We start from the raw sequence: 15,109 nt of genomic DNA, 5'->3' as shown, positions 1-15,109 counted from the left end.
AAAAACATCATGGACAACTTGAAGTAGTTTCGGATCACTACCAACTCCACGCCTATATTGAAATCTTGGATTCAAGAAGTATGCCACAATAAAATTTAGTAGAGTTAGTATTTTTTTTTTAAAGAAACTTAAATACAAAGTAAAAACTTATAAAGATATATAGTACTTAAGTACCTGCTGCATGAAGTGGATGTTTTAGTGTTTTCTCCCAACAATCTTGTATTATTTTGAACATCCAATCTCCAGCTCCTTGACGAATAAGGTTCTTTTTCATCACGTGCATAAGCTCGTACACAAATGGCATTGTGGGAACAACTTCAGAATCCACAAGTCGAAGCACCACGTATAATGGCTCATATAATGAAACTATATTTGTCAATCTGTCCCAATACGTATGGTCAAACAATAATTACTCCAATTCTCGTCCAAGTTTTGTTCGACTAAGTTTGTGTTGTGCCCATTCATCACTCATAAACAATTTTTTCAAATCAACCATTTTTTTGAGAAGACTGTCAAGAGCAATATAATTGGTAGCAAACCTTGTAGCTCTTGGTCGAACAATGTCTCCACCACAATACTTTCTCATTTGTGCTAGTAACCAACCATGATTGTAAATGAAGTTAGTTATCTTGCGAGCATTGTTTATCACCTCGATAACACTGGGTCTTTTACCGATGTCTTCAAAGATTAAGTCGATGCAGTGTGCCACACACGGAGTCCAATATAAGTTATACTTCTTCATCAATTGTTTCCCTGCTTTCATGAATGCCAACCCATTATCTGTGACAATTTGGACCACATTTTCCTTACCGACTTCTTTGATAATAGTTTTCAAAAGCTCATATATATACTTGTGGTCTTTGATATAGTTCGATGCATCGACTGACTTAAGGAACACTGTGGTCCCTTTAGAATAAACCATGAAATTAATAATACTTAATTTCGTGGGCCCTATCCATCCATCTGACATTATTATGCACCCATATGTCTTCCATTTTTCCCTTTGTTGGTTCACATAAGCTTCCATTTCTTTGTACTCCATTTCCAAGTATTTGTTCTTTATTTCATATGGAGATGGAGGTTCGATTCCCATTCCTGCACTTCATATGTAAAACATGTCACAAAATACTATACTTACTAAAAGTATAACACAATATAACATTTGATAAATTAGTAATTACCTACTTGTTGTGCATCAATAATCATATTCTTGAAGTGATGAGACTTTGCTTTTGCGGGTGCGACACTCTCATAAATGAAGAATTTACTGATTAAGCGTCCCATCGTTTCTTTAATTGCACCACCCTTGAATATATCTTTGATATTTTTTTGTCTTGTTGCAGAAGACTTGTAAAGCGAAGGGGCAATTGGGGGTGAATGATGCGAATGTCGCATACTCTGTGATTTTCGCATTGTCGACGGTATACCAGTAGAAGACTCTCCCGATTTGCGTTTGCTTCCTACAATATTCTCATGTTGTTCACGTTCCCAATTAGATGTTTTCGAGGCACGAACTGCAGATCGATATGCATCTCGCTTATCTGGGTGCATATCTGTCGGATACATATACACATCTTCATCCTTAGCATCTTCATCATCATCATCTTCATTTACCAAATGTGTATGATGCGTCCCCATTGTGCCACGTAATTGACTACGAATGTCTTCAATATCAGCATTTTTCTTTGCTTTTGCTTTTTGTTTGTCATGCACCAACAATCGTATCTCTTCTTTCACTTCGGGCGGCACTCTTGGACACTTTTTGAAATTAATCATAATTGAATATGAAAATAAATCGTGATAAAAAAAATTGAACATATTTTATATTTCATATATAGTAGTTCATGTTAATTTAACTAATTAAATAATTTAGCTAAGTTAATTTTTAAAATCTAAATGTAATTTTATGACAAATTTACTAAATGTTGAAATTAATCATAATTGAATATGAAAATAAATCGCAATAATATAAAAAATTGAGCATATTTAATATTCCATATATAGTAGTTCATGTTAATTTAACTAATTAAATAATTTAGCTAAGTGAATTTTTTAAATCTAAATGTAATTTTATGACAAATTTACTAAATGTTGAAATTAATCATAATTGAATATGAAAATAAATCGCGATAAAATAAAAAATTGAGCATATTTAATATTCCATATATAGTAGTTCATGTTAATTTAACTAATTAAATAATTTAGCTAAGTTAATTTTTTAAATCTAAATGTAATTTTATGACAAATTTACTAAATATAGAAATTAATCATAATTGAATATGAAAATAAATCGTGATAAAAAAAATTGAACATATTTTATATTTCATATATAGTAGTTCATGTTAATTTAACTAATTAAATAATTTAGCTAAGTTAATTTTTAAAATCTAAATGTAATTTTATGACAAATTTACTAAATGTTGAAATTAATCATAATTGAATATGAAAATAAATCGCAATAATATAAAAAATTGAGCATATTTAATATTCCATATATAGTAGTTCATGTTAATTTAACTAATTAAATAATTTAGCTAAGTGAATTTTTTAAATCTAAATGTAATTTTATGACAAATTTACTAAATGTTGAAATTAATCATAATTGAATATGAAAATAAATCGCGATAAAATAAAAAATTGAGCATATTTAATATTCCATATATAGTAGTTCATGTTAATTTAACTAATTAAATAATTTAGCTAAGTTAATTTTTTAAATCTAAATGTAATTTTATGACAAATTTACTAAATGTTGAAATTAATCATAATTGAATATGAAAATAAATCGCGATAATATAAAAATTTGAGCATATTTAATATTCCATATATAGTAGTTCATGTTAATTTGACTAATTAAATAATTTAGCTAAGTTAATTTTTTAAATCTAAATGTAATTTTATGATAAATTTACTAAATGTTGAAACTAATCATAATTAAATATGAAAATATATTACGATAATATAAAAAATTGAGCATATTTAATATTCCATATATAGTAGTTCATGTTAATTTAACTAATTAAATAATTTAGCTAAGTTAATTTTTTAAATCTAAATGTAATTTTATGACAAATTTACTAAATATTGAAATTAATCATAATTGAATATGAAAATAAATCGTGATAAAAAAAATTGATGTGGACCCCGCATTTCGGCTCAATGCGTTTCCCACTCGATGGCGAGCTCGATTTTAATTTGAAAAATGATTTTTATTTATTGGAAAATGACTTGGAGTCGCCACTTATTTTTGTTTTATTTTAAAAGGGTAAACAAAATAAGAAAGAAAACCCTAAGCGCGACTCCTTATCTTGGAAAAGGTGATCTACGAAAAAAACCAGATTGGGTTCGGGGGTCAGGTTACTTATTGGGAAGGTACGGTAACGACCGTAGCACCCCTCTAAGTCCCTAAAGTCGGGTCTCTACTAATAAAATGAAGCTGACATGGCAATCAATGAGAAAATCAATGAATACTTGAAGCGATCATGCACATATGAGAATCAAAACATGTATAAAGAATGAACAAAATGTGAGTGGATACGTACCTGGTCCTCCAGTCGCGAATGCGCTATCATGGAACAGGATTAGTGAATCACGAATAGATAAAATTATGCGCATGTCGAGGAATAGAATAAATCAAGCAAGCATGGTAAATCAATCAATCAATCAATCAATCAATCAGTCATAAAATCACATATGCGGGGCCCCCACCAAAGCCCGATTGATCTTGCCTGAATTAATCTCGCGAAACCCATTATTTCGGAATTATGAAGATTCATCATTCTTGCTTGTGTAAAAAAAAATCAAAAGAAATAGAACATTATTTAAAAATCGAAGTGGAATTAAAGCTATTAGAGAGAAAACTGGATTTTTGAGATTTATTTGAAAATTAGAGTCTCGAAAATTATTTGAAGACTGGAGTCTTGAAAAATTAAATTTAAGAATTGGAATTTTGGATATTAAATTTGAAAGAAATTAGAATTTTGGAAATCGGAAATTAAGTTCAGAAATTTGAATTTTGAATAATTGTTTAAAATGGAATTTCAAAATAAATAACTAAATAATAATAATTAAATAGATTAATGTGAATTTTGGAACTTTGGAATTAGGAATTAAATCAGGAGTCGGAAATTTTAATGAATTGTTTAAAATGAAATTTTAGAATAAATAAATAAAATAGTAATAATTAAATAAATTAATGTGAATATTGGAATTTTTGGAATTAGAAATTAAAATTGGAAGTCGGAAATTTTAATGAATTGTTTTAGATGAAATTTTAGAATAAATAAATAAAATAATAATAATTAAATAAGTTAATGTGAATATTGGAATTTTTGGAATTAGAAATTAAATTTGAAAGTCGGAAATTTTAATGAATTGTTTAAGATGGAATTTTAGAATAAAATAAATAAGATAAAATAATAATAAATAAGTAGATTAATAAATATTGGAATTTTCGGAATTAGAAATTAAAATTGGAAGTCGAAAATTTAGATGAATTGTTTAAAATGGAATTTTAGAATAACTAAATAAGATAAAATAATAATAATAAATAAATAGATTAATGAATATTGGAATTTTTGGAATTAGAAATTAAAATTGGAAGTCGAAAATTTAGATGAATTGTTTAAAATGGAATTTTAGAATAAATAAATAAGATAAAATAATAATAATAAATAAATAGATTAATGAATATTGGAACTTTCGGAATTAGAAATTAAAATTGGAAGTCGAAAATTTAGATGAATTGTTTAAAATGGAATTTTAGAATAAATAAATAAGATAAAATAATAATAAATAAGTAGATTAATAAATATTGGAATTTTCGGAATTAGAAATTAAAATTGGAAGTCGAAAATTTAGATGAATTGTTTAAAATGGAATTTTAGAATAAATAAATAAGATAAAATAATAATAATAAATAAATAGATTAATGAATATTGGAGTTTTCGGAATTAGAAATTAAAATTGGAAGTCGAAAATTTAGATGAATTGTTTAAAATGGAATTTTAGGATAAATAAATAAGATAAAATAATAATAATAAATAAATAGATTAATGAATATTGGAGTTTTCGGAATTAGAAATTAAAATTGGAAGTCGAAAATTTAAATGAATTGTTTAAAATGGAATTTAGAATAAATAAATAAGATAAAATAATAATAAATAAATAGATTAATGTGAATATTGGAATTTTCGGAATTAGAAATTAAAATTGGAAGTCGAAAATTTAGATGAATTGTTTAAAATAGAATTTTAGAATAAATAAATAAGATAAAATAATAATAATAAATAAATAGATTAATGAATATTGGAGTTTTCGGAATTAGAAATTAAAATTGGAAGTCGAAAATTTAGATGAATTGTTTAAAATGGAATTTTAGAATAAATAAATAAGATAAAATAATAATAAATAAATAGATTAATGAATATTGGAGTTTTCGGAATTAGAAATTAAAATTGGAAGTCGAAAATTTAGATGAATTGTTTAAAATGGAATTTAGAATAAATAAATAAGATAAAATAATAATAAATAAATAGATTAATGTGAATATTGGAATTTTTGAGTCTAAAGATTAAATTTGGAATTCCGGTTTTGAAAATTTGAATTTTAATGATTGAAATAATGACTGACTAAATAAATATGGAATAGCGATGCTAATTAACGAAAATATCGTTTAAACGAATTATAATAATAGTGATAACAAATGAATAGTGGAATCTTTTTTTAATTGAAAATCAAATTAGGGAGCTGGATTCTTAAAGGATTAGGCTTTGAATAAGTAGATAAGTATGGGATTATAACACTAATTAACGAGAATAATATTTAGGCGAATAAAGATGAATGATAGGATTTTTGGGATTGAAAATTTAAATTCAGAAGTTGGATTTTTGAAATATTGGGCCTTATATAAATAAATAGATAGGGAATAAGAACTCTAATTAACGAAAATAAAATTTAAACGAACAATGGAATTTCTAGGATTGAAAAAAAAAAAAATTAAATTAGGACATAAGGTTTTTGAAAGATTAGACTTTAAATAACTGGATAAATATATGATAACAATTCTAGTTGACGTAAATAAGATTTGAACGAATTATAGAAAAATTAAATTAAGACACGGGATTTTGAAATATTAGACTAGATTAATATGAGATTTTTAGAAGATGGTAAATAAATACATATGAAATAATAGCAATTAACGATCATAATATTTAAACGAGTGACATTGCATAGGGGAATTTTCGGGATTGAATTTTCGAGAAATCGAGATTTTACAAACCGAATTTGAAATTAAATTTTAGGAAGTTATTTCGAAAATGATATTTCGTATAGCTAATTTTAAAATCTTCATTGGAAAAACATATTTATAAGATTAGAAAAAGGACTTGAGAGGGGCCGTATTCTTGGCCCGAATTTGGAGGATGGGGCTTAAGGTCCATGCAAACTGATCTAAACATGCAACTTGGGCTTTGGGAGCCCACCAACAAAGCCCACCAGCTGAACATCCATCATGAGGATCTGGAGGTGGCTGCCACTTTGTTTTTTTTTTAAAACAAAATGGTGGCCAACGGATAGCAAGCCGACGGTGGGGAATAGGGCCTTCAAGTCGATGATGGCCATGAGGGTATGAGGGAATAGAGGTGGGGGGCTGCTGCTTCTGCTGGAGCTCGCACTGCCATGGCTGGCGCTGCTGGTATCGCCGCCGTCTCCAACGCTGGAAGGAGATCTTGGTGAAAAGGGAAGCAACGACGGCGACGAGTGGCAGGCTCCCTCTCCGGCAGTGGTTATTTGATGGACGGAGTGGCTTCTGTGGGCGAGAGATTGGGCCATTGAGGAGTTTGATGGGTGGTCAGGAGGTGGATAATGATCCGCATGGCAAAAAAGCTTAGGGTCATGGTCATTGGGTCAGCATCTGGGCACAGGAAATGGGTGCTTGCCCACGGCATTGCGGGCTGGCTGCACTATACTAGATGATTCCCTTTGGTAACGCATGGGTCTTCCTATTGATAGAGAGCTTCTGGACCAGAGATTTCCATCTCCAAGAACATGAGTGCCAAAATAGAACTCCGAAAATATACTGAAAACCAAGCTAATAATCAACCATAAAATGAAGGCATGCTGGCTCAAAACCTCCAAGAACATCCAAGAACACAATAAAATCCACAATGCTCGCATTCATACATCAGGATAAATAAAAGGAAGACAAACTAGCAAACCCAGAAATCATAACAAAAATGGTATGGAAGCAAAGAGGTCCAGCTGAATAGAAACCTTACCTGCTCCTTCTTCTCGGGCAAGCTCTTCTCTCCAAGAATCCTCCCGCCACCTGCAGCGCCCTCTGTTTTTTCCCTTTCTTTGCTATTTTTCTTTCTTCTTATTCCTACCTTCCCGGGCAAGCTATTACCTACTTCCCTATTCATCTCTCAGCAGGTATGGCTCTTCCAACTCCAGCATGGCCTCTGCCATGTCCATGCTGCCAGTCCGTTTGGGAGAAGAGGGCCCCCACTCCTCAAGTGCTGCCCGGTATCCCCACCTCCAAGGGGGTCTACAATTGAGCATATTTAATATTCCATAAGGCTATTTTATCAAATTTGAAGAATCTAGCTCTTAAAGCTAAATTTATCCCCTTTCCCACAATTGTACATGCAAAAAGCAAACATTCAAAGATTTTTAACAGCAGACATGAACAAATTTTCTAAACAACGGTGGTTCTAATGGGCAAAATTAGAAAGGATTGAGAAACCGGGGCCTCGAGTCATCTGGAGCCTGTCAAAGTAGAGCAGCTCCTGCAGAACTCTACCCAGTGTTGGTCCTCAATGAATCTAAAAACTCATTATCTGCCCCTATATATATATATATAAAAATTGTTCCAATAGAAGAGAGTTTTAATACATCAATGACTCTTGTTCCTATTCTTCTGATTCATACTAACTCCATTGTTCTGATGGTTCTGTTACACAATATGGGTGGGAATCAAAGCTACCAGTAGCTCCTTCCTCGTCCACGTCCTCCCCACCCTCTGCTCCTCATACCACTTCTTCCACCACGAGATAAACCTTCCAATGCCCTGTTAACAAGCTGGTTCTGCAAACCACCAGTTCCACGGCCCTTCTTTGCTGCAGCATTGCTGGCACCATTAGTAGTACTTGCAGGCCTTTTTCCTCTGCACCAAAAGGTTCATGCAGAATAACGTGAGCAAGAAAACTCTTTGCAGGAAAGGTCAAGAGGTAAAATATCCTCCTTTTGAAGGTTAACATTGGTAAAACCAAGCAAGTTGTTAAAAGGACAAAGTAACTGCATATCCTAGCAGTGGTTTCTTCCACTGCATATCTAAGCTGCTCACTTGGACAGCAGCATGTGAAAACTCCGTAAGTAACATAAAGGAAGGTCCTATTATCACACAATTCAAAACAATTCTCTCCAAAGAAACTACTCTAAACAAGGCCATGCAATCCAGTTGGTAGTATTCTGCTTTTGGGTTTTCCGTAGATTATGAAGGAATACAGTGGTAAGTGACACAGCAAATGAATATCTCAATAGGAGACCGCACAAGTTTCGGATAGTAAACTCACAAAGTTATCCTTTGCTTCATCGGACTTCGCAGCAGCCATTGCTTTCTTGTGCTCAGCCATCCTTGAGTTAAATACTAGCCCTAGCTAGCTCTTCTACTTGAGTCAACCTGTCTCATCAAGGACAAAGATGTCCACTATGTTATCACTACTAAAGTTTTTCCTTTAAAAAACCATAGAGGAAAACAAATACATTCAAGGTAAACCTATCGAATGAGAGCTTAACATGCAAAGTTTTTCCTTTAATAAGATGTCCATTATTATTATTATTATTATATTATACTTTTTTTCTTTTTCTTTTTCTTTTCTCTCTCCTCTCTCGTCTTTCCTCTCTCTCTCCCATACCATCCCCAACAACTCCACCCACACTTTCTCTCTCACCCATACCCCCACTATGCACATACAAAGACCCATTCCCCCTCCTCTCTTCCCTCTTATTTCCTTTTTGAGTTTTTTTTTAGTTTTTTTCTTCCCATTTTTTGGTGACTGCCCCAATTTTTTCCTTCCCCGTTCTTCTTCCTTTTCTTCTTGCCCCAACAGCCACACTCCACAGCCACTTCTAGCACACACCAACCGGCCCCATATTTATATATATTTTTTTCTTCCATTTTTCTCCCTCTCCACTTCCTCTTCTTTCTCCACACACTGCCACACGCCCCCTCATTTCATTCATTCCATTTCTCTTTTGTTTTTCATTTTTTTTTGTTTTTTATTTTTTTATTTCCTAAAAACCCATCAATCCCTCATCACCACCGAGAGGACCACCGGCCAATCACGGTTAGTGAGCCATTGTCGACTGACGACCCCTTCCTCTTTTCTCTCATTCACTCATTTCCTCACTTTCCCATACACCCATTTTCCATTATTATTATTATTATTATTATTATTATTTATTTGTGCAGTAATGGTTTATGATTTTAGGCTTAATTTATTTACTTATTTATTTGTTAAATTGAGTTTGGTTTTGATTGTGAATTGGGTTAACATAGATTGGACTTAATTTTGGTTGTGAATATGAGTTTGTTTATTAAATTAGGTTTGAATTATGAGATATTAAATTTAGGTCTAATTAGATTTATTTTAATTTAATGTATTCAGGTTTGACTAATTGTGCTTATATTTTAGTAATTAATTGGAAAATTTTGTACTATGGCTATTAACATGAGGATATTTATGTTGAGCTATTTTTGTTTTTGCAATGGCTCATTCTGCAATTTTGTTGGCTGAGTATAGATTTATGAGATGTGGAGTATGAAATTTCATAGAAGAAAGTGAGACTTGAAAAGTTGTAGAAAGACATTGAACTTGTTGTAAGCTTATTGGGGTACATATTTGATTTCCCACTTATATTTGGTTTTATTTTTATTGGTTTTTATAAATATTTGTTTGTATATATTTACTTGTTATGTACAGAATTGAATATCGAACAAACCAAAAATATTTTTTGAATAAGAAGAACAATTTAGTAAACATGTTTTGATAAAATAATAGTTCAGAAAATATTATTTTTAATTAAAGAAAGTTTTTTATTAATAAAAATTAAAAAAAAATGCTTTTAGAAAAATCTAAAAAAATTGTTTTTAATAGAATTTGAAAATTTGTTTTTAATAAAATTGTCCAAAAAGTTTTTTGTAAATAAAGTTGTCCCAAAAAATAATTTTTAATAAAATTGTTCAAAAAATGTTTTTTAAAAATAAATTATTTTTCTTTAATTAAAATGGGATTAAAAGTAATTTTTAGAAATAGGGAATTTAATTTTTTTTTTCTTTTTAATTAAGAATTCTTTTGCAAATAAAGTTATGTTTTTTTTTTTTCATAATTGGTATAAATCACTTTTTTAAATGAAGATGAACCAAAATACTTTTGTAAATAAAATTGTAAAAATTTATTTTTTTAAATGAAAATCATTTTTTTTATTGTCAAATTGAAATTTTGTAATAAATTCTTTTGATAAAATAAGTGTAAATAACTTTCTTGAAAATTAGAAACAAGTGAAATTGAATCCAATCATTAATTGAAAATAAATTAAAACTTTTTTTTTTGTAAATAAATAAATTGAAATCATTAATTTGAAATTATTTTTAATAAACTCCTTTGAAATTTCTTGAAAAATATATCTTTTTTTTAATCAATTCAATAAATCAATTTGCATAATCCTTTTGTCATTTATTTTATGTATTCTTATAATTAGATTTCATCATTATTTTTGTATATATTGATTTTCACCATGACTTGTACATACTCATTTGTGTTATTATTTTTCTTCGTATTCATAATTAATTATTGATTGTCATAATTCATTCAATTTGTTTAGTAGAAACCAGATGTGTACGAACTTAAAGGGATGCTACGACTCATCATCGTACCTTCCCAATAAATAATCTAACCCTCGGACCTAGACTTGGTTTTTTACAAACCCGTTTCTTTTTCAAGAGTTACACTTAGGGTTTTTCTTTCTTATTTTGTTTTTTCCTTTAAAAATAAAACAAAACTAAGTGACGACTCTAAGTTTTTTCTAAAAATCATATTTTTCATCAAATAAAAAGCGAGTCTCACTGTTGAGTGGGAACGCACATGAAAAACACGGGTCATAGTATTGTTTTCTCAAAATAGAACCGTTTTCTATTGGGGGCATCTCTATTCACGTTGGGATGCTGCCGTAAAAGAGAAACAAGTTGTAACTTTGAAAATGAGCTCCAAACACACAATTTGAAATACACTAGAAGTGAGGCATTCGACCAAAGATCGACCAAAGATTTTTTTTTTTTTTTTGAAGGCAACATGCATAAGAAAGTTGTCTAGCACGCGTCAAATGACCATTGCCAACGTTAATTAATTATTATAACATTGCATGACGTCCAAAGTCCACTAACTTTTATTGTTTAAAGAATTGTTGATGCATAATGGTCATGGCACTTATGTAGGATTTATATTATAATATGCATCAAGCAATAATGTGCTTAGATCATGAACCATATTATGCTATTTTTATTTTTTTATTTATTTAGGGCTATTGTAGTTTAGATTTAAAGCAATTATGTATTCATTATTTATTTAAATTTTTTGTTTGTTAGGTTGATCTCATGGCATAAGAAATTTTATTTTATTCCTTTATAAATTCATTTGAACGTAAAAACAATTAAAATAATTTATAACATTCATTTTGGAAATTAAAAGAAAATAATACTAATAACAACATATCTACCTAGCTAGTTTTTTTTAATGATTCATGTTATTCTTTATTTTTTTCTTTAAAAATTTAATTATTATTTCTCAATGATCCATGGTAATTTAGTTTTCTTAAATTCTTTGTTTTTTTATTAATTGTAATAATAGTGGAAAATTGGAATTTTTAAATTTTTAGTTTTGGTTAATTTGAATAATAGTGGAAAATCAGAGATTTTAAATTTTTAGTTTAAATTTTTTTTAAATAGTGGAAAATTAGAATCTTTAAATTTTACTTGTGGCTAATTTTGGATGATAATTGGAAAATAAGAATTTGAAAATTTTAGTTTTAGGTTGAGGTAAAATAGTTTTTCTGTGATGTTAATTCGACAATTGTATATTAAATTATTTTTCTTGAATGTAGAATAAATTACTTTCATGATTAATATTTTGACATTTAGTTGTTGGTAGTTAGTTTTAGGCAAGGAGGAAAATGTCGGGATATAAAAAATCGTTGAAAATTGTCGATATATTGGCATTAGGCGATAAATTGCCAATATAATTGAAAAAAAGGGCCAAAAAGGAAGAAAATTGATAATATTTCGGCCAACCAACACGCTACAGTGCTCCCGCATGTCGTTGAAAGGATTCGAACCCAAACAAAAGGTTTGGGGTTCAACTCACCAAACCACTAGGGCAAGCTTACCCTTTGTTAAATGTATTACACTTAAAATATATATTCAAAGTCATCATGTAAAGAAAATTTTAAGAGAAAATTTTAGAGAGCAAATTAATTATAATTATTTTATAATTAAATACAAAAATTTATTTTTATTGATTACCAAAAATATAAAAATTATCATAATAATTTTCTTCATAGTGTTTTTAATATCATTAATAAATTAATTAAATATTAAAAAATTGTACATATATCATAATTTATTTTATTTCATTTAATACAATTGAATTAAATGGATCATAATTTTAATATTAATATATATTTTTAAGTTAGACATATTATAATCAAATATCTTAATATTATTATGAAATAATATTTGATGTAATTTAATAATAAATGTACACTTATAAAATTCATATTTTTATCGATGCTTACGATATTATTATCAAATATGATAAATCATATTATACATATATCAAATTCTTTAATAAAACAACTTTAAAATATCTATTATACTTCTAATTACATTTTTATGAAGTTTTTCTTGTATTTTTATAAATTTTGATTAATTTTAGGCTTATCGATATTTTTTTCCAAAATATCCGCTGATATATCTATGATATATCCAATATATCTGTAAAATCGAAGTACCGATATATCCATGATTACCGATATTTTCATCCTTGGTTTAAGGTTGATTTTATGTTAAATAGCTTTTCTAAAATGTCACATATTTAACTTTATGATAATGATCTTTCTTGAATGTCAATAAGTATGTTTCATGTCAATTATCTATTGTTTGATTATGTTATGAAATTTGAAGTTTTCACTTGTGGCAATGGTAATTCTTAGTTTCTTTTGTATTCTCTTATTATAAAGCATGTTGTTCGTTTAGGTTGTTAGATTAAAATTCTTACTTTGGGAAGTGATGTTCTATGGTTTGGATAAATGCATATTGTGAATATTATGAAATTATTGCTTGCAAACTAACATTCATGCTTTATGAAGCACTTTGTTTGGAGATCAGGTACGTTTTGGTCTTGTTGATTCCTAGGTTTAAGTAGGTTTACTTGTTGCTATATCATATTTGCTTTATCTTGTTTGGTATCCACTTGATTGATCAAAATGATTGCTATAACATCCTCAACTTAGCTAGTAGAGACCTCATTAGGGCTTAAAGGGGGGCTACCTTTTGAGGTACCTTCCCAATAGGTAACCTAATCTGCGGACTCAGACTCGAGTATTTTTGTAGACAACTTGTCCAAAAGTCATGAGTCATTTTAGGGGTTTTTGTTCTTAATTTATCCTTTAAAAATAAATAAAAGTAAGTAGCGACCCTAATTTTTTTTATAATCTCGTCAGTCGAGTGGGATTGCACATGAAAAATGCGGGTCCACACAATGATGAGTAGTTTGTTGAATTGAGTTTGAGAGAGACCAGGGTAGTCATGTTGATTGATATAAGAGGTAAAGAATTATCATAGGGGTTGAGAAAGGAGGGATGTGTTGGAGGAGAAAGGGATGTGTTTGAAGAGGTGGGTGAGAAAGATTAATTTTGTGTAGTTTCAACCATTTGAGAAATTTTGCCTGTGAGAGGTTAGAGATGCTTTGATGCCATAAGACAAATACAAGAAGAGGAAGAATTATGAAATGTTCTCCAACTTTCATTGATGAAGTTTTTGTACAATATATACTTGTCTTGGTATGTAGTCAAATTAAAACTACCAAAAATAAGAAAAGGAAACTAACTAAAATAAATTATATATACACCACCAAAAATAAGAAAATGAAACTAACTAAAATAAAGGGTATATACACTACTAAAAATAAGAAAAATAAAATAAAATAAAGGATATACTAATTACGATCCATTATTTTCGTATTTGATTGAAATTGACTTTTCTCATTACAACTATCATCTCATGTTGTACTTGGTAAGATGGTGTGACTCAACAATAGTAATAATTTAAGTCTCATTGTATAGTAAATTATAAATTAGGCGGTGTTTGTTTTTTGTTTCTTGTTTTACTTAAATCCAAATAGCACTTAAGTTAACTTAACTCCAAATACAATATAATAGTATTAAATACTAAATTCTTTATTTTTTTATTAATTTATTTTGTTAAGTGTTAAGTATTAATAAAGTGGAGGTTGTGTTGATATTGTATTTTGGTTGTTTCAAAAAGTAATTTTTAATATTTAGCACAAAGTAAAAAATTTTGACTTTTTTATTTAATAAAAAATTTTAAAATTAAGCAATAAGTAGAATTTTTTTTCTTGTTTTACTTAAATCCAATAGAACTTAATTTAACTTAACTTTAAATACAATATAAAAATATAAGAACTAAATTATTTTTTTTTATCATTTTATTTTGTTAAGCGTTAAGTATTAATAAAGTGAAGGTTGTGTTGATATTGTATTTTGGTTGTTTCAAAAGTTATTTTTAATATTTAGTAAAAAGTCAAATATTTTGACTTTTTTTATTTAATAAAAATATTAAATTAAGTAATAAGTAGAAAAAAAAATAAAAACAAACAATTTGAAGTTGAAAGTAAATTACATTTACTTTAAAAAAACAAATGCCACCTTAATGCACATGCACAAGAAGTGCAAGTTATATAAATCAATTCATTTTTTATGTCCAAAACGTGTGACCAAACATATCAATGTGTATTTACTCAAATTACTAATCTAT

The 15,109-nt window shown here is 28.6% G+C and overlaps 1 long non-coding RNA gene across 1 annotated transcript; it reads right to left on the bottom strand.

Annotated features, from left to right (window-relative positions):
• Positions 1–7,641: 7,641 nt before the first annotated feature.
• LOC117913794 lies at positions 7,642–8,617 on the bottom strand. Its single transcript, XR_004651164.1, has 2 exons — positions 8,574–8,617; positions 7,642–8,164 (listed from the first exon to the last, which is right to left on the bottom strand). It is a non-coding gene; the product is annotated as an uncharacterized LOC117913794 (long non-coding RNA).
• Between the last annotated feature and the right edge of the window lie 6,492 nt (positions 8,618–15,109).

Source organism: Vitis riparia, chromosome 5 (assembly GCF_004353265.1).
Source record: "Vitis riparia cultivar Riparia Gloire de Montpellier isolate 1030 chromosome 5, EGFV_Vit.rip_1.0, whole genome shotgun sequence".
NCBI classification, from domain to species: domain Eukaryota; kingdom Viridiplantae; phylum Streptophyta; class Magnoliopsida; order Vitales; family Vitaceae; genus Vitis; species Vitis riparia.
Note: the sequence above shows the minus strand (reverse complement) of the source record. Positions and strands in the feature narration are given on the sequence as shown.